General features: G+C 39.2%; 1 protein-coding gene across 1 annotated transcript in view; it reads right to left on the bottom strand.

Moving 5' to 3' along the window:
- The window catches only part of LOC133575095 (synaptopodin 2-like protein), a 44,170-nt gene extending 27,865 nt beyond the window's left edge, over positions 1-16,305 (bottom strand). The window contains exon 1 of the mRNA XM_061927561.2: positions 16,150-16,305. The gene's annotated coding sequence lies outside the window, so the exon portion shown is untranslated. The remainder of the gene's footprint in view (positions 1-16,149) is intronic.
- Positions 16,306-21,059: the final 4,754 nt, after the last annotated feature.

The raw sequence follows: 21,059 nt of genomic DNA, 5'->3' as shown, positions 1-21,059 counted from the left end.
GTCCGCAATCCATGTTGAGGCACTGAGTGACGTGCCTCAACTGGCTGCTGTTCACCGCACCGTCTCTTCTCAATATTTGAACGGCAAATGTGAAAATTTAGCGATTTTGAATAAAAATAATCTAAAAATGGTGAAGTTAAATGGAAAATAACTTTATAGTATAATCACTGGATACATTTAACAATTTAATATATATTTTTTTCTTTTTACATTTTTTTTCTTTCCGTGATGGCAGGTGAGGCCCCGCCTCACCTGCCTCTAGTGACTGCACGTCACTGATATATATATATATATATATATATATATATATATATATATATATATATATATATATATATATATATATATATATATATATGGGCTTCACGGTGGCAGAGGGGTTAGTGCATCTGCCTCACAATACGAATGTCCTGAGTAGTCTTGGGTTCAATCCCGGGCTCGGGATCTTTCTGTGTGGAGTTTGCATGTTCTCCCCGTGACTGCGTGGGTTCCCTCCGGGTACTCCGGCTTCCTCCCACTTCCAAAGACATGCACCTGGGGATAAGTTGATTGGCAACACTAAATTGGCCCTAGTGTGTGGATGTGAGTGTGAATGTTGTCTGTCTATCTGTGTTGGCCCTGCGATGAGGTAGCGACTTGTCCAGGGTGTACACCGCCTTCCGCCCGATTGTAGCTGAGATAGGCTCCAGCGCCCCCGCGACCCCAAAGGGAATAAGCGGTAGAAAATGGATGGATGGATGGATATATATATATATATATATATATATATATATATATATATATATATATATATATAGAATAGCAGTTGTGCACTGCACTCTCTAAAAGCCCTAGATGTTATTGTTACATATGCATGTACAGTAGATGGCAGTATTGTCCTGTTTAAGAGTGTCACAACATTGCTGTTTACGGCAGACAAACTGCTTTACGGTAGACGAAAACGTGACTGCTGTTGTTGTGTGTTGTTGCCGCGCTGGGAGGACGTTAATGAAACTGCTTAACAATCAACCCACATAAGAAACCAAGAACTCGCCCTCGATCATTCTACAGTTATAACGTGATTGGGCAGGCACGCTGTTTATATTGTGGGAAAGCGGACGTGAAAACAGGCTGGCCGCTGTCGACACGTCACTCAGGTCCGCATGGAGCTGGAGGGGGCGTGGCCTCAAGCTCCGCCTGAATTTCGGGAGATTTTCGGGAGAAAATTTGTCCCGGGAGGTTTTCGGGAGAGGCGCTGAATTTCGGGAGTCTCCCGGAAAATCCGGGAGGGTTGGCAAGTATGCTTCTTTAGTGAATTTTTTTTCTTTTTTTTCTTTTCAAATTCAAGACAAACTTATATGTTTTTGGTAACACTTTAGTATGGGGAACATATTCTAAGTAACAAAAACTTAATTTAGAGTTAGTTGGTTAGGGTTAGGGTTAGGGCCAGGTTTAGATGGTTAGGGTTATAATAAAGGCCATGCCGAATAAGGCATTAATAAGTACTTAATAATGACTAGTTAAGAGCCAATATGTTACTAATTTGCATGTTAATAAGCAACTAATTAATGTTGAATATGTTCCCCATACTAAAGTGTTACCATGTTTTATTACTGGTGCACAAAATGAACCGTGCATGAACATCACCTTGTTCAAACAACAAAACCAACAGAGTGCATGAACTCACAATAAATTACACACCTGCAAGTCAGTCTGACTTCTGCTGTTGCCGTATCCATAATACGCCGATAGGGAGAAGTTTTTATTTACACGATGAGTCGGGTGTGTCTTGACCTCCGCCGAACCCCTGAGGCCAACTCACCGAACCCCTAGGGTTCGATCGAACCCAGGTTAAGAACCACTGTTTTAAGGGTTTTGGTCCTAAATGATCTCAGTAGGATAATACAGCTTGTTGCTATGATTTTATGACCTATGTTGAGTAAAATATGCTTGGAACTAGAATATCAACTGTTGCAAAGCTGTGTCATCAACACTCACAAGTATAAAACAACGTTTTAAAGTAATAATTTCTTATTTCAAGCATGAAATAAAAAATCATGACTTTGACACAATTGTGTCTCATAATTAAAACAGATGACAGCCAAATGAACTTCGCTGTTTTATTAATAGAAAAGATGTACTCTTATAGTAGTACAGTTGGCACAGTACAGTAAACTGACAGTTAATATTTAAACATTTAACATGTGACATTTCTAAAAATTTTGAACAGAAATAGTTCATGCACATTCAGATAAATTCTTCAAAATTACAATTTAAAAAATTTTGGCCGGGGGCTGGGCTGTATATATGTGCACTAATTGACTGAAAGAGCACGCACTTGGCGTGATGATGTCATGTTGTCGATGGAAAAATGCATTTTTAGACAGTATGATTTGCCTGAGCGGCTAGGAGACCCCGAGTGTAACAAGCGGTTGCCTTGTTGCCTTTCCATTAAGAACAATAAATTAGTTTTTAGTATAAGTTTGCTGGTTTCAAGAAATGTAATGCCGAGCGCATATCATTATGTCAAGATAATGGCACTAGCATTTACTTAATTTAAGAATATTTTTCAACATATTGAGAGAAAAATGGTCTCATATTTGTTTTTTCTACCAAGAAAAGTGCACTTTTTATTAGTGAGAAAATACTTATTTTAAGGTATTTTTGGGTTCATTGAGGTTAGCTAATTTTACTTGTTTTGGAAAGTCTTGACAAGCCAAATTTTCTTGTTCTATTGGCAGATAATTTTGCTTAGTTCAAATAAAACACCCCTCATTTTTGTATTTTTTTTCTTGTTTTTGAACACTGACTTTTTGCAGTGCAACTGTTGTTAACAGTGGAACCACTCATTATACAAACTTTTCAATTTACGAACCACCGACCGAATAAAAACTACTCAGTGACGTAGTGGTAAGAGTGCCCGCCCTGAGATCGGTAGGTCGTGAGTTCAAACCGCGGCCGAGTCATACCAAAGACTATAAAAACGGGACCCATTACCTCCCTGCGTGGCACTCAGCATCAAGGGTTGGAATTGGGGGTTAAGTCAACAAAAATGATTCCCGGGCGCGGCCACCGCTGCTGCCCACTGCTCCCCTCACCTCCCAGGGGGTGGGATGGGTCAAATGCAGAGGACACATTTCACCACACCTAGTGTGTGTGTGACAATCATTGGTACTTTAACTCATACTTGCCAACCCTCACGATTTTCCTGGGAGACTCCCGAATTTCAGTGCCCCTCCCGAAAATCTCCCGGGGCAACCATTCTCCCGAATTTCTCCCGATTTCCACCCGGACAACAATATTGAGGGCGTGCCTTAAAGGCACTGCCTTTAGCGTCCTTTACAACCTGACCTCATGTCCGCTTTTCCTCCATACAAACAGCGTGCCGGCCCAGTCACATAACATATGCGGCACTTACACACATATAAATGAATGCAAGGCATACTTGATCAACAGCCATACAGGTCACACTGAGGGTGGCCGCATAAACAACTTTAACACTGTTACAAATATGCGCCACACTGTGAACCCACACCAAACAAGAATGACAAACACATTTCGGGAGAACATCCGCACCGTAACACAACATAAACACAACAGAACAAATACCCAGAACCCCTTGCAGCACTAACTCTTCCGGGACGCTACAATATACACCCCAACACAATGATTGATTATCTTAATAACCCCAGTTTTAATGCACATGATCAAATGTTGCAACACTTGGCAAAAGCATCCCAGTCAACTTTTAGTGGTTGGAATTTCAGCCTTGAATATGAGGTTAAGGTGCTATTAAAGAACATGGCGAGTGATGTAAGTCCAATTGTTTGCAAGAAATGGTTAAAAAGTCCCATTTTTTTGATAGGATCATGTCAAAGTCATGTAATTGGAGTCTAACTACTTTTAAAAAATGTATACGGGTAACATAAAACATCAAGAATTCCTGCAGATTTTTTTTGTTTTTTTTGTTTAAGATAGCCGTCTCACGGCTGAAGTTCAGAATTCCAGGAGAGAATAAAAAGGGTGGAAGGGGAAATGAGGAGACGCCTTTGTGACAGTCTAATGGCGATAAGCTCAGAGCTGTTTGCGAAGAAGGAAGTTCGACATTCATGAAGGCCACAATGATTCAGTCGGGCCAAATTTCAAGATAATGTGATTTTCTTTTTAATTTGTTAAACGGTTATCTGATAGCAGGAAGTGACACCAGAAAGTGGCAGACAGCTTCATTAAAGTACACTCGCTATTTTCATTATTATTTTTTTTACAAAAAGTCTCATATCTAATGCTCTAAAAGTATTTAAACATATCTCTTACATAACGGCCAACACTCTTTTGCTACTTTCTTGTGTCATTCCGTAGAATAATTGATTTATATTTCATCAATTTATATTAATGTTGGCAAATGATTATTTTTAATCAAATTAATCACACTTTTGAATTTGGATTAATAGAGATTAATCAGAGATTATTAGTTGCTTGCATGGATTAAATTAACTTTAAAAAAAGACCCTAATATTTGGACAGATAACTGTATTGTATTATTATTATTATTTTTATTATTATTGTATTCCATGTTTAATAACCTCTTAAGGCCCAAGCTGTTTGTTTACATGCTTTTTTAATTTCTCTTTGCTTTTTGGGTTTATTGGACCCTAATTAGAATAAAAACTAAAAATCCTCTTTTTATATGATGAACTTAGTCCATAAGTACACAAACGTGTACTTCATTAATTTAAATCAAATTAATCCCACTTTTGAATTTGGATTAATAGAGATTAATCAGAGATTATTAGTTGCTTGCATGGATTAAATTAACTTTAAAAAAGACCCAAATATTTGGACAGATAACTGTATTGTATTATTATTGTTATTATTATTATTATGATTATTGTATTCCATGTTTAATAACCTCTTAAGGCCCAAGCTGTTTGTTTACATGCTTTTTTTTTTTTTATTTCTCTTTGCTATTTGGGCTTATTGGACCCTAATTAGGATAAAAAAAACTAAAAATCATCTTTTGATATGATGAACTTAGTCCATAAGTACACGAATGTGTACTAATTTTTATTTTTACACTTTTTTTTCTCATTCCATTGTATGTTATACTCGTCTGACACCACCAGATAGCAGTATAAGTGTCCCTATGTTGGCAAAAGACCCCGATTCAGTAGTGTACACAATTTTGGAAATAAGAGCTAAAAGGTGCTGTCCACGCATGTGGCCACTAAGGCCTTTAGAGGTTTTTAATGTGTGTTACTTCAGTGTGTGTGTTTCTTAAACGGAGGGCCATTGTTGGTCCAGGAGCGCCGCCAGAGAGCTGCTAAAAATATATTTTTCTCAACTGTGGTCTGTATGGGCCGCAGCATTACTCGGTTGTAATACATGTTTCCACCACTTGTGGCAGTAATGACACTTTCAAACAAATAGAAGAAGTCTAGAGCTAAAGTCACAGAGAAGTTTCTTAAGAACAAAAATGATGACTCATTTACACTTTATTTTTATCCTCAGTTTATTTAAGAAGCATATGTATTATTATTATTATTTATTGTTGATTTAGTTACAATGTATTTACTTTAGCACTACGTAATTGTATGTGAAATTATTTTCCATCGATTTTTACCAGTCCATTCTTTTGCAGTATATTTGATTAGATTATTTTTATTTTTTTAGCCTGACCGTAGCTTTGATAATAATCTTTGTGATTAACACATGGTTTCATATCAATTGACAATGTTTACCGTTAAACTGTAAGTACCGTATTTTCCGCACTGTAAGGCGCACCGGATTATAAGGTGCACCTTCAATGAATGGCCTATTTTAAAACTTTGTTCATATATAAGGTGCACCGCATTATAAGGCGCATAGAATAGACGCTACAGTAGAGGCTGGGGTTACGTTATGCATCCCGTAGTTGTGAGACCTGTTGTGGCTCAATATTGGTCCATATATAAGGCGCACCAAATTATAAGGCGCACCTTCAATGAATGGCCTATTTTAAAACTTTGTTTATATATTAGGCGCACCGCATTATAAGGCGCATAGAATAGACGTTACAGTAGAGGCTTGGGCTACGTTATGCATTCCGTAGTTGTGAGACCTGTTGTGGCTCAATATTGGTCCATATATAAGGCGCACCGGATTATAAGGCGCACTGTCAGCTTTTGAGAAAATTGGAGGCTTTTAGGTGCGCCTTACAGTGCGGAAAATACGGTAGGTTTGATGTATTGAATATTGAATACGACTAAAATCAAGAGTAGTATTTACTAATTCAGCGTTAATATTGGAGTGGGTCCCCAAACCCTCTGTAGTGGAAAAGTTGGGCCCTGAGGTCTAAAAGGTTAGAAACCCCTGTGGTATTTAGAAAACCCAAAACCAGTGAAGTTGGCACGTTGTGTAATTCTTAAATAAAAACAGAATACAATGATTTGCAAATTATTTTTTACTTATATTCAATTTAATAGACTGCAAAGACAAGATACTTAATATTCAAACTGAGAAACACATTTTTTTTTTTTGTTGCAAATAATCATTAACTTAGAATTTAATGGCAGCAACACATTGCAAAAAAGTTGGCACAGTTTCATTTTTACCTCTGTGTTACATGGCCTTTCCTTTTAACAACACTGTTAATATTTGGGAACTGAGGACACCAATTTTGGAAGCTTTTCAAGTGGAATTATTTCCCATTCTTGCTTGATGTACAGCTTAAGTTGTTCAATTGTCATATTTTAGGGTTCATAAAGCGCCACACATTTTCAATGGGAGACAGGTCTGGCCTACAGGCAGGCCAGTCTAGTACCCACACACTTTTACTATGAAGCTACGCTGTTATAACACATGACTTGGCATTATCTTGCAGAAATAAGCAGGGGCGTCCATTATAACGTTGCTTGGATGGCAACATATGTTGATCCAAAACCTATATGTAACTTTCAGCATTAATGGTGCCTTCACAAATGTGTAAGTTACCCATGCCTTGGGCACTAATACACCCCCATACCATCACAGATGCTGGCTTTTGAATGTTTTGCCTATAACAATCCGGATGGTTCTTTTCCTCTTTGTTCCGGAGGACACGGCGTCCACAGTTTCAAAAAACAATTTGAAATGTGGACTCGTCAGACCACAGAACACTTTTACACTTTGCATCAGTCCAGCTTAGATGAGCTCGGGCCCAGTTTCTGGGTGTTGTTGATAAATGGCTTTGGCTTTGCATAGTGGAGTTTTAACTTTCACTTACAGATGTAGTGACAAACTGTAGTTACTGACAGTGGTTTTCTGAAGTTTTCCTGAGCCCATGTGGTGATATCCTTTACACACTGATTTCAGTTTTTGATGCAGTATGGCCTGAGGGATCGAAGGTCACGGGCTTAGCCGCTTACGTGCAGTGATTTCTCCAGATTCTCTGAACCTTTTGATGATATTACAGACCTTAAATGGAGAAATCCCTAAATTCCTTGCAATAGCTCGTTGAGAAATGTTGTTCTTAAACTGTTCGACAATTTGCTCAGGCATTTGTTCACAAAGTGGTGACCCTCGCCCCATCCTTGTTTGTGAATGACTGAGCATTTCATGGATGTTGCTTTTACACCCAATCATGGCACCGACCTGTTCCCAATTAGCATGTTCACCTGTAAGTGTTTGATGAGTATTCCTCAACTTTATTAGTCTTTTTTGCCACTTGTGCCAAATTCCAAATTAGCTAATATTTGCAAAAAATAAAGTTTTCCAGTTCGAACATTAAGTATCTTGTCTTTGCAGTCTATTCAATTGAATATAAGTTGAAAAGGATTTGCAAATAATTGTATTCTGTTTGTTTTTTTACGATTTACACAACGTGCCAACTTCACTGGTTTTGGGGTTTGTACATGTAGGACATTTATTTACTCAAAACTTGGTAACATTTTTTTAAATCTAAAGTCGCTTTAAGGTTTATTTTGAAGTGAAATGTGCCAGTGGGCACACCAGTCAAGGTCTCTTCACTCATCTTTGCACTGACTTGATCACTGACCTTATAACATTTGAGGTTAAGGTAAAAGAGCATGTGCACTCAAAATAAATGGCGTTATTAATCAGCATATAAACACGATTTATGCGATAATCTTTTGTGATTAATCACATTAGTTAATGCATTCAATTTTAAATATATGTTTTACATAATGTACGACACTGTTTTGCTACTTTCTTGTGTCATTTCATGCCAGAATTAATTTATCTTTAATCTGTTTGTACAAACCCCGTTTCCATATGAGTTGGGAAATTGTGTTAGATGTAAATATAAACGGAATACAATGATTTGCAAATCATTTTCAACCCATTTTCAGTTGAATATGCTACAAAGACAACATATTTGATGTTCAAACTGATAAACATTTTTTTTTTGCAAATAATCATTAACTTTAGGATTTGATGCCAGCAACACGTGACAAGAAGTAGGGAAAGGTGGCAATAAATACTGATAAAGTTGAGGAATGCTCATCAAACACTTATTTGGAACATCCCACAGGTGTGCAGGCTAATTGAGAACAGGTGGGTGCCATGATTGGGTATAAAAACAGCTTCCCAAAAAATGCTCAGTCTTTCACAAGAAAGGATGGGGCGAGGTACACCCCTTTGTCCACAACTGCGTGAGCAAATAGTCAAACAGTTTAAGAACAACGTTTCTCAAAGTGCAATTGCAAGAAATTTAGGGATTTCAACATCTACGGTCCATAATATCATCAAAAGGTTCAGAGAATCTGGAGAAATCACTCCACGTAAGCGGCATGGCCGGAAACCAACATTGAATGACCGTGACCTTCGATCCCTCAGACGGCACTGTATCAAAAAACCGACATCAATCTCTAAAGGATATCACCACATGGGCTCAGGAACACTTCAGAAAACCACTGTCACTAAATACATTTGGTCGCTACATCTGTAAGTGCAAGTTAAAGCTCTACTATGCAAAGCGAAAGCCATTTATCAAAACATCCAGAAACGCCGCCGGCTTCTCTGGGCCCTAGATCATCTAAGATGGACTGAATGCAAAGTGGAAAAGTGTTCTGTGGTCTGACGAGTCCACATTTCAAATTGTTTTTGGAAATATTCGACATCGTGTCATCCGGACCAAGAGGGAAGCGAACCATCCAGACTGTTATCGACACAAAGTTCAAAAGCCAGCATCTGTGATGGTATGGGGGTGCATTAGTGCCCAAGGCATGGGTAACTTACACATCTGTGAAGGTACCATTAATGCTGAAAGGTACATACAGGTTTTAGAACAACATATGCTGCCATCTAAGCGCCGTCTTTTCCATGGACGCCCCTGCTTATTTCAGCAAGACAATGCCAAGCCACATTCAGCACGTGTTACAACAGCGTGGCTTCGTAAAAAAAAGAGTGCGGGTACTTTCCTGGTCTCGCCTGCAGTCCAGACCTGTCTCCCTTTGAAAATGTGTGGCGCATTATGAAGCGTAAAATACGACAGCGGAGAACGACTGAAGCTCTACATAAAACCAGAATGGGAAAGAATTCCACTTTCAAAGTTTCAATAATTAGTTTCCTCAGTTCCCAATCGTTTATTGAGTGTTGTTAATAGGAAAGGCCATGTAACACAGTGGTGAACATGCCCTTTCCCAACTACTTTGGCACGTGTTGCAGCCATGAAATTCTAAGTTAATTATTATTTGCAAAAAAAAATTAAGTTTATGAGTTTGATTATCAAATATCTTGTCTTTGTAGTGCATTCAATTGAATATGGGTTGAAAAGGATTTGCGAATCATTGTATTCCATTTATATTTACATCTAACACAATTTCCCAAGGGGCGTCACGGTGGAAGAGGGGTTAGTGCATCTGCCTCACAATACGAAGGTCCTGAGTAGTCTTGGGTTCAATCCCGGGCTCGGGATCTTTCTGTGTGGAGTTTGCATGTTCTCCCCGTGACTGCGTGGGTTCCCTCCGGGTACTCCGGCTTCCTCCCACTTCCAAAGACATGCACCTGGGGATAGATTGATTGGCAACACTAAATTGGCCCTAGTGTGTGAATGTGAGTGTGAATGTTGTCTGTCTATCTGTGTTGGCCCTGCGATGAGGTGGCGACTTGTCCAGGGTGTACCTCGCCTTCCGCCCGATTGTAGCTGAGATAGGCTCCAGCGCCCCCCGCGACCCCAAAAAGGGAATAAGCGGTAGAAAATGGATGGATGGACAATTTCCCAACTCATATGGAAACGGGGTTTGTATATTTATTCATTATTTTTCTTTCTTTTTACATCCGAATAAACAATCTATTATTGCTCATTCTTTAAAAAAAAAAAAATTCTAGAAAATGTTAAATACAGGAAGTGGAAAACCCTGCTGAAATGAGCGAAATAAGGAAAAGGGGGTTTGAATGAAATCTGCTCTTGTTGAACTGAAGTGTGCAGCAATTTTGCCTGCTTATGAATGATGTGAGGCTCTATTGTGTGCATCCTGAGTCAGACCGTCCTTGAGGATCTTTGTTTTCGCTCATGAATCACCACGGTATCAAACACTGGTTATCATTCAATGCCTTTCAGTGTTCCTTTGTGGCTCTGCAACTGCGCACCGCAAACCTTGATGATCGCATCGTATTAAGGAGAGACGCCGGCCATCATGTTAGCACAGCCGTAACCTTGAAGGCAGTCTAAACAAAACAGCGCTGCACCACAAAAATGCTCCGGAGGGGCGATGAAGGCTGGCACTGTTTAGGCTCTCTCTGACAACAGCCTTTCTCTCTCTAGTAGCATTTCTTCAAAGTGGACTTTTAACTGATTTTACTTTTCATACTTGACATGCAACGCCAGCTGTCATCCTTTTTTCTTCCATCTAGTCACCAATTACCTTGCACTTCAAAAGGTGCCCACCCGTCCTGCACAGTCGCCTCTGCCACCCATTGACCTCCGTGATTAGAGGTAAGGATATCATTTACAGTCTGGCCCAGAGGCCACTTTGACGTATAATCACAATGTTGCTGTTCTTTGTCAGCATATGATGCATGCCAGGCACGTGCACACATAGGGCCCTATGGGTGCTTGAGCCCCTGCCCTTTTTTGCCTCGTCTTAAAAAGTGCCCTCTGCCTGTGTGTGTGTGTGTGTGTTTTTTTTTTCTTTTCTTTAAACAACATTAATAAATTCCTGTCAGGGATGTAAAAAAACCACACAGAATTGAGGTAATCCTCCTTTTTCATTGTCCTATTTACTCTCTGTAAAGCATTGGCAGCAAAACAGGCCCAGAGCATAATACTATCACCACCATGCTTGACGGTAGGAATTGGTGTTCCTGGGAATCCTTTTCTCCTCCAAACATATTGCTGGGTATTGTGGCCAAACAGCTCAATTTTTGTTTCATCTGACCACAGAACATTCATCCAGAAGGTCTTATTTATGTCCATGTGATGTCAGATGAAACAAAAATTGAGCTGTTTGGCCACAATACCCAGCAATATGTTTGGAGGAGAATTTTGTCAAGAGAAGTGGTCAAAAATTCAACCAGAAGCTTGCCAGAAGCTTGTGGATGGCTACCAAAAGCACCTTATTGCAGTGAAACTTGCCAAGGGACATGTAAGCATATATTAACTTTGCTGTATGTATACTTTTGACCCAGCACATTTGGTCACATTTTCAGTAGACTCATAATTAATTCATAAACGAACCAAACTTCATGAATGTTTTTTGTGACCAACAAGTATGTGCTCTAATCACTCTATCACATAAGAGTTGTAGAAATTATTGGAAACTCAAGACAGCCATGACATTATGTCCTTTACAAGTGTTTGTCAACTTTTGACCACGACTGTAAGTGTTAAAACGAAGGCAACACATGATGTAAGTGTCTATATTAGCTATAATAGCCTATTATCAAAATCTGACGCAAATTTTTGTTGACAGAAATGTTGAAATGTGATATTTATTCTACACATTTTTACAACATTGGAAAACAATAATAAAACGGAGGCCTATCACAGGGTGAGATAGCTCCTGGAAATTATTGACTTAGAATGGCTAAAGGTATAGATGTGTGTGTCCAAGTTAAAGTAAACGGCAGGCTATCTTCTTCTAATAGATGTATTACAATCTTTGCCAGCTGGTTAACGTTTGCTGTGGTCTGGAACGACACGGCACACAAACAACGATCAGAATCGCAGCCGATATTTAAAGTGAAAGTTAAAGTACCGCTGATAGTCACACACACACACTAGGTGTGGTGAAATTACTCTCTGCATTTGACCCATCCCTTTGTTCTACCCCCTGGGAGGTGAGGGGAGCAGTGAGCAGCAGCGGTGGCTGCGCTCGGGAATCATTTTGGTGATTTAACCCCCAATTCCAACCCTTGATGCTGAGTGCCAAGCAGGGAGGTAATGGGTCCCATTTTTATAGTCTTTGGTATGACTCGGCCGGGGTTTGAACTCACAACCTACCGATCTCAGGGCGGACACTCTCACATTACATATAGATAATGTGTCATGAGACATGTAAATGTAAATTAAATACACAGAGGACATAAGTAAAGGAAATTAAATGAGCCTAAATACACACAAAAAAATTCTGTAAAAAAACGGTCAAACGAAAACCATAAAATTAAAGTAAAACTTTGTAAACCAAATAATGATCAAAAACATTATAATTACAGAAATTTTCATGAAACAATTTACGGAAAAATATCGTAATATTACATGAATTTGAAAGTAATTTAAGAAAACAGAAAATGCTATGTATAATTAATTTGGTATTTTTCTGTAAAAAAAAATAGAAATATACATAGTTTGTCATTACTGGCATATTACTTAAAATAACAGGTGGATTGTTTATTTACAGATAATGTCTTCAATTCTACTGTTTTATAAACTTTTTAAAAAAATAGAAAAATTACAGGACAGATTTTTTTTTGGCGAAGTTGGTAGAGTGGCCGTGCCAGCAATCGGAGTGTTGCTGGTTACTGGGGTTCAATTCCCACCCTCTACCATCCTAGTCACGTCCGTTGTGTCCTTGGGCAAGACACTTCACCCCTTGCTCCTGATGACTGCTGGTTAGCGCCTTGCATGGCAGCTCCCGCCATCAGTGTGTGAATGTGGGTGTGAATGTGTGAATGTGGTAATACTGTCAAAGCGCTTTGAGTATCTTGAAGGTAGAAAAGCGCTATACAAGTTTAACCCATTTATCATTTATTTACAAAGGAGGCATAATGATGCGATATGTACAAACAGCTAGCGTAATTAGCTTGCAGTCATGCAGTGACCAAATATGCTTGATTAGCACTCCACACAAGTCAATAGCATCAACAAAGCTCACTTTGGTGCATTCACGCACAGAATACAATGTTTGGTGGACAAAATGAGACAAAGAAGGAGTGGAATAAAACACGCTTTTCCGTGGCAGCGTCCGAGAAAGTTGTACATGCAAACAAACGACGGTGAGTTCGAGAACTGCCGAAATTAGTGGGACAAAACAGCGCTCGTCTCATCAGTGAAGTATGTTTGATATAAACAGTGGGATTTCTAACAAATAGGAAGTTTTGTATCATGTTTGTCCTCCTACAGAAACCATATTAAAACCAACAATATATTTATCCCTCACTTTTTTGCATTTTTATACATTTTTGGAAAAGCTCAAGGGAGCCACTAGGTCGGCGCTAAAGAGCCCCGCTCTAGGTGCACATGTGATATCTCTGCATGCCCCACTGTAAACCTTCAAGGTGTATCATATAACGAGCTTACAAAGAGACATCTGCTCACAATTGCCACCCTCAGGCGCAGCTAACGTATTCATGAGTCTTTTACCTGCTCACTAGACATCATACCGCAGCATACCAAACCAAATTCCTGGCTTCAGTTGCACCTTTTCGCTCACTCATCCAGACAAAGAGCCATTCAATGCCAAATGATTTTTTTCTGGGGGGGGTTGGACTCCAAAATTGGCATTCCTGGTTGATAACTCCCGAGGAGGCCGCGATGGCCGACAGGCCTCAGCTTGTGCTGGGTGATGACTGACGTATTAAAACATGGAAGAAATCCAACGAACCCCAGATACCTGACAAAAAAGTATTATTTTTCCTCGAGGAAAGAAAGGAACCTGCAGGTTTGCTGCACATTCCACTCGCCTGTTGACAGGTAAAAAAAAAAAAAAAATGCAGCAAAGATAAACACTTGAGGGAGGCGTGTATGTTCTAGTGCCAAGTGCGGAAAACTGTTAGACTTCAAAAAAGGAAAGCACTTTTTAAAAATAATTACCTGCACTGTACAATTGGTAAAAACAACATCGCAAATAATCCTAGTAGGAAATAACAAGAATGTGTTATTTTATATTTACAGTAAACCATATTTTTCGGACTATAAGTCAGTTTTTTTCATAGTTTGGCCGGAATGCGTTTTATACTCAGGAGCGACTTATGTGTGAAATTATTAACACATTACCGTAAAATATCAAATAATCTTATTTAGCTCATTCACGTAAGAGACTAGACGTATAAGGTTTCATGGGACATAGACGTATAAGGTTTCATGGGATTTAGCGATTAGGAGTGACAGATTGTTTGGTAAACGTATAGCATGTTCTATATGTTATAGTTATTTGAATGACTCTTACTATAATATGTTACGTTAACATACCAGGCACGTTCTCAGTTGGTTATTTATGCCTCATATAACGTACACTTATTCAGCCTGTTGTTCACTATTCTTTATTTATTTTAAATTGCCTTTCAAATGTCTATTCTTGGTGTTGGGTTTTATCAAATAAATTTCCCCAAAAAATGCGACTTATATATGTTTTTTTTCCTTCTTTATTATGCATTTTCGGAGCGACTCCGAAAAATGCGGTACGAAGGTTGTCCAAAATCAGAGGTATTTTATGTGATTATTTACAAAAAAATACCACATTAATCATGTACAATCACAGATTAATCACGCAATTTAGTTTAATGCACAGGTTGTTAAATGGTCAGTAAATAGATCAATGCAAAGATGAATGAAGAAACCTCCTCAGTGGCCTAGTGGTTAGATTTCAAACCCCGGGTCATACCCAAAGACTATAAAAATGGGACCCATTACCTCCCTGCTTGGCACTCAGCATCAAGGGTTGGAATTGGGGGTTAAATCACCAAAAATGATTCCCGGGCGCGGCCACCGCTGCTGCTCACTGCTCCCCTCACCTCCCAGGGGGTGTAACAAGGGGATGGGTCAAATGCAGAGGAGAAATTTCACCGCACCTAGTGTGTGTGACAATTGATTGATTGATTGATTGATATATTTTTATTTCAGATACCGTATTTTTCGGACTATAAATCGCAGTTTTTTTCATAGTTTGGCCGGGCTCCAGTGCGATTTATATATTTTTTTTCCTTCTTTATTATGCATTTTCGGCAGGTGCGACTTATACTCCGAAAAATACGGTATGTAAAAAAACAAAAGCAAGCCTGATCCAATACAGTGCTATAGCCTTAACAGCCATTATAACAAAATGAAAACAATGGAGAATAAAAAACGAAAACAAATGAGCATTGGACTTTAAAAAAAATAAAAAATAAATTAACTTTAACTTAACTTAATGAGGAGACTCAAACTTAATTTTAGAGCAAACAAATGACGTGCATTCAAGTAAAACATTTACCGGTAAACATCTTCCTGCAAGGCATTCTAACAATGAAATTGCATTGTGTCCAAATACCGGGTTCTTTTTTAATCTAATTTAAATTATGCAAGCGAGTAACAATCTGGGATTAATCACGATAAACCTCAATTCAAAGTGTGATTAATCATGATTAATCCACATTCATAAATGTGATTATTTAAAAAAAACATATATATATATATTTGGCAACACTAATTTAGAAACACTTTTAAAAAGTTATTAAAAGGGACAAAAATGTTTCTGGGGTCAAAATGTTACATTTGCATCTATTTCAATAAATGCACTTAAAAGAAGTGTCATCTCCCTCGTCCTTTTTAAAATAAAAAAAACAAACATTCTCTACACACATGTTCATGAGTACAGTGACTCACTACACTGATGCTACAGTCCTAACAACTTGTTGGAGCGTTACCACCAGTCAAGCGTGACAAAGAACCCTGCGAGTCCGCACTGAGGGAATAACAGATGTTTGCCACTGACTTCTAAATTTTTGTTTCACGGAGCCTCGTACGTGCTCTCCTTAAACAAAAAGATAGCATCTTACCCCGTAGAGATAAGTGGACTTGGGCTGCAGGTGAGAGGTTTGTTGCAGCAGTAGTCCTGGCTGGTCCACTCCTGCAGCTCACCTGTACTCCTGGTGGGTCAGACCGCGAGGCAGCGGCGTAGTGGACTGCCCCCTTTTTTTTTTGGTTTCCTATATGACTCTGCACACACCTCCCTCGCCCCGTCAGCCCCCTCCAACCCCCTCCACTCATGAAACAGACGATGGATGGGGCGGGGTGGTGGGTCAGCTGGAACACAGAGAGCTCTTTGTCTGGGATCTTTTTCATATGGTTTCCTTCAAGCTTGCATACTGAACACATTAGGCTATAATATACTTTCATATTCCACACGAGGATGCTGAGCAGCTTGCAGGCCCCGCTCTTTATCCCCCCCACACACCCCCCCTCCCCCTGTTTTCAATTCTTGACCCACTTTTCCCGCCAGACTAATCCAAGCAGAAACAAAAACATGTCAAATGTAAACAAAAGTTTCTGCAAAAAGATTGTTTATGCTTGCTGTTCTTGTCATTCAGTCCATATAGTTTTATCTACTCCACACCAGCAGCCACTTTAAAACACCAAACATGACCTTATTTGAAAAATAAAATTGGTATATGCAAGGTTTGCACAGTATTCTGCAGCCATTGTGCAGTAGTACTACTCCAAAGTAGGGTTGTACGGTATACGGGTATTAGTATAGTACCGCAATACTAATGAATCATATTCGGTACTATACCACCTCTGAAAAGTACAGGTCAAACATCCCGTCGTCGTCAAGTCATGTCATTGCTGGTTTATGAGCAGAGGAGCATATTCGGCAGTGCACAATCACAGAGTACTTACAAGACGACACAGTGTGTAGACAGAAAAGGGAGAACGGACGCATTTTGGCTTATAACACTGAAACCGTCACGACGTGGGCTTTGGCGGGGTGTTTGTTTTCCCGAGATGCAAGAATAGTTGGGTCGGACATGGCTTGGAGGTGAATACATGATTTATTTTAAACACTAACAAAAGGAACAAACAAAAGGTGCGCACAAGATGGAGGTACAAACTTGACTATGAAACAAAAACTTACACTTAAAGGCCTCCTGAAACCCACTACTACCGACCACGCAGTCTGATACTTTATATATCAATGATGAAATCTTAACATTGCAACACATGCCAATACGGCCGGGTTAGCTTACTAAAGTGCAATTTTAAATTTCGCGCCGAAATATCCTGCTGAAAACGTCTCGGTATGATGACACCTGCGCGTGACGTCACGGATTGTAGAGGACATTTTGGGACAGCATGGTGGCCAGCTATTAAGTCGTCTGTTTTCATCGCAAAATTCCACAGTGTTCTGGACATCTGTGTTGGTGAATCTTTTGCAATTCGTTCAATGAACAATGGAGACAGCAAAGAAGAAAGCTGTAGGTGGGAAGCGGTGTATTGTGGCCGACTTCAGCAACACAAACACGGCCGGTGTTTCATTGTTTACATTCCCGGAAGATGACAGTCAAGCTTTACCACTGGCCTGTGGAGAACTGGGACAACAGAGACTCTTACCAGGAGGACTTTGAGTTGGATACGCAGACGCGGTACCGTGAGTACGCATGCAGCTGCGGCTTCCAAACATTTGATCGCTTGCCCGTACGTGCGTGCCGCTATGTGCATGTCACGTACGTAATTTTGGAGACTTTGGGGAAATATATGTGCTGCATGAATTTTGAGGAGGTGAACGGTACTTTGGGCTGTGGGATTGAGTGTGTTGTGCAGGTGTTTGGGTTATATGGATGGGAGGGGGGAGGTGTTTGTTATGCGGGATTAATTTGTGGCATATTAAATATAAGCCTGGTTGTGTTGTGGCTAATAGAGTATATATATGTCTTGTGTTTATTTACTGTTTTAGTCATTCCCAGCTGAATATCAGGTCCCACCCGCCTCTCACAGCATCTTCCCTATCTGAATCGCTCCCACTGCCCTCTAGTCCTTCACTCTCACTTTCCTCATCCACAAATCTTTCATCCTCGCTCAAATTAATGGGGAAATCGTCGCTTTCTCGGTCCGAATCGCTCTCGCTGCTGGTGGCCATGATTGTAAACAATGTGCGGATGTGAGGAGCTCCACAACCTGTGACGTCACGCTACTCGTCTGCTACTTCCGGTACAGGCAAGGCTTTTTTTTATCAGCGACTAAAAGTTGCGAACCTTATCGTCGATGTTCTCTACTAAATCCTTTCAGCAAAAACATGGCAATATCGCGAAATGATCAAGTATGACACATAGAATGGACCTGCTATCCCCGTTTAAATAAAAAAAAATCGCAATTCAGTAGGCCTTTAACGTAGACTAAGGACATGAAACAAAAAAACTGCTAAACAAGACACGAATAAAAAAAAACTTACTTGGAACAAGCATGGAAACGATCATGGAACAATGGCATGGAATGAACGCATGAGTGACAAGGGTAACAGCAGATAATGTCACCAGGCCGACCAACAGAAAAAGACAGGCTTAAATAACAGTGACATGATTGGTGACAGGTGTGTGAGTCCAAACGTGGAGCAGGTGAAACTAATGGGTAACCATGGAAACAAAAGAAGGGAGTGAAAAGGCAGGAACCAAGTGACCAAAAACCAAACAGGACATAACTAAAACAAAACATGATCAAAAGACATGACAGAAACGCCCTCAGGAAGAGGTGCTTTAAGACAGTGCAGTGTTCTAACTACTTCTAAATGACTAATCCTCGCCTCCATGGCGACAAAGTACGTTTCTTACGAGTATCATCCCTGCAGGATGAGGAATAGCTAAACATGCTTCACTACACACTGTAGCTCACCGGCGCCACAATGTAAACAAACGCCATTGGTGGATCTACACCTAACATCCACTGTAATGATACCAAGTACAGGAGCGTATCTAGTTGATATGATTACATCGATATTTTTTGGCATCACAACATCTTCCTTCGTTTAAAAAAAAAAGTATATTATGAGTGTGAATGTTGTTTGTCTATCTGTGTTGGCCTTGTGATAAGGTGGCGACTTGTCCAGGGTGTACCCCGCCTTCCGCCCATGTGCAGCTGAAATAGGCTCCAGCACCCCCCGCGACCCCGAAAGGGACAAGCGGTAGAAAATGGATGGATGGATGTTTATAAACTCAGGAAATATGTCCCTGGACACATGAGGACTTTGAATATGACCAATGTATGATCCTGTAACGACTTGGTATCGGATTGATACCCAAATTTGTGGTATCATCCAAAACTAATGTAAAGTATCCAAACAACAGAAGAATAAGTGATTATTACATTTTTAACAGAAGTGTAGATAGAACATGTTAAAAGAGAAAGTAAGCAGATATTAACAGTAAATAAACAAGTAGATTAATAATTCATTTTCTACCACTTGTCCTTAATAATGTTGACAAAATAATAGAATGATAAATGACACAATATGTTACTGCATATGTCAGCCGACTAAATTAGGAGCCTTTGTTTGTTTACTTACTACTAAAGGACAAGTTGTCTCGTATGTTCACTATTTTATTTAAGGACAAACTTGCAATAACAAACATGTTTAATGTACCTTAAGATTTTTTGTTCAAATAAAGCCAATAATGCAATTTTTTTGTGGTCTCCTTTATTTAGAAAAGTATCGAAAAGTACCAAAAAGTATCAAAATACATTTTGGTACCGGTACCAAATTATTGGTATCGGGACAACACTACTCCAAACCTTTGTTTAGTGTTAGCTCCCGGAGTCATCGCTCTGCCTAAATGAGTGAACGTCTTATCAATTTGGTCAAAGAGAAACCTAATACATGGCGACAAACACATCCTTTAGTACCTAAACAGCCATTTCAAAGAGCATATATGGCTCGAATTGGATATAAGGGCACCATATGATGGAAACGCAGCAAGTAACTAGTGCGTGAAATTCTGAGTCGGATTAGTTTATTTATGTTAGCCCAAAAACAGGCAGGGATAATTCCAAGCAGACGTTGTGTGTAGTTGTCATGAAGTACACACACACACACATTCTCTGCACGTCATCTAGACAATAACTCACAGATGTTTATAGTCTAATTCAACCTTAATTCATTGAATGGACATGGAAGACTCATTGCACACCACAAAGAAAAACTGTATGTAGAACTGAATGAACAAGTATATCAAATGTAAACATGATCATCTTCCCGGAGGAGGATTACAGTTGCTGAGTGAGTTGTCAGAGTGAACATTTTCCAGGCCTGGGATGGATGAATGATTACATGTTTGAAGAATTCAATTGTCATATGCACTGAGATCCATCCATTTTGTAACGTTTTTCCCTTTTGGGGTCGTGTTGGGAGCTGGGGCTTGTCCTATACCTCATCGCAGGGCCAACACAGATAGAACAAAAAGCAAGGTTAGCAACACTCGTGTCCTTCTAATCATTTTAATATAAACTGCACAGGCGCTACCAAACACAGACCGGTTTCGACAAGGTCTTCGTCAGTGTGCACATTTTTTAACAGGAGGTGATGCACTTAAATAGTCACAGCTGTGGTCAATCAATTGTTATAATAAATCAAGAACAACTTCAAAAATGAAAGTGCACAAATAATAGGCAAAATGGAAAATTGTTCAAAATAAATCAAAGACTCAGTACAGTATCATAGGAAAATAAATAAAACAATATATATATATATATATATATATATATATATATATATATATATATATATATATATATATGTGTATATATATATATTTTTTTTTTTTAATTACTTTATTTTTTTTAATTATTTTTTTTACTGCTTTATTTATTTTTTTAAATTCTGCATTATATTATTCATAGTGCTGTCAAATAACTATTTTTTTTCAGTCAGATTTGGATTCATTGTGATTAATTACTGGTTATGAAAGTCCGATATTTGAAC

The sequence above is a fragment of the Nerophis lumbriciformis genome, linkage group LG35 (genome assembly GCF_033978685.3).
Source record: "Nerophis lumbriciformis linkage group LG35, RoL_Nlum_v2.1, whole genome shotgun sequence".
NCBI lineage: Eukaryota > Metazoa > Chordata > Actinopteri > Syngnathiformes > Syngnathidae > Nerophis > Nerophis lumbriciformis.
The sequence above is the reverse complement of the archived record's forward strand: the minus strand, read 5'-3'. Positions and strand labels throughout refer to the sequence as shown.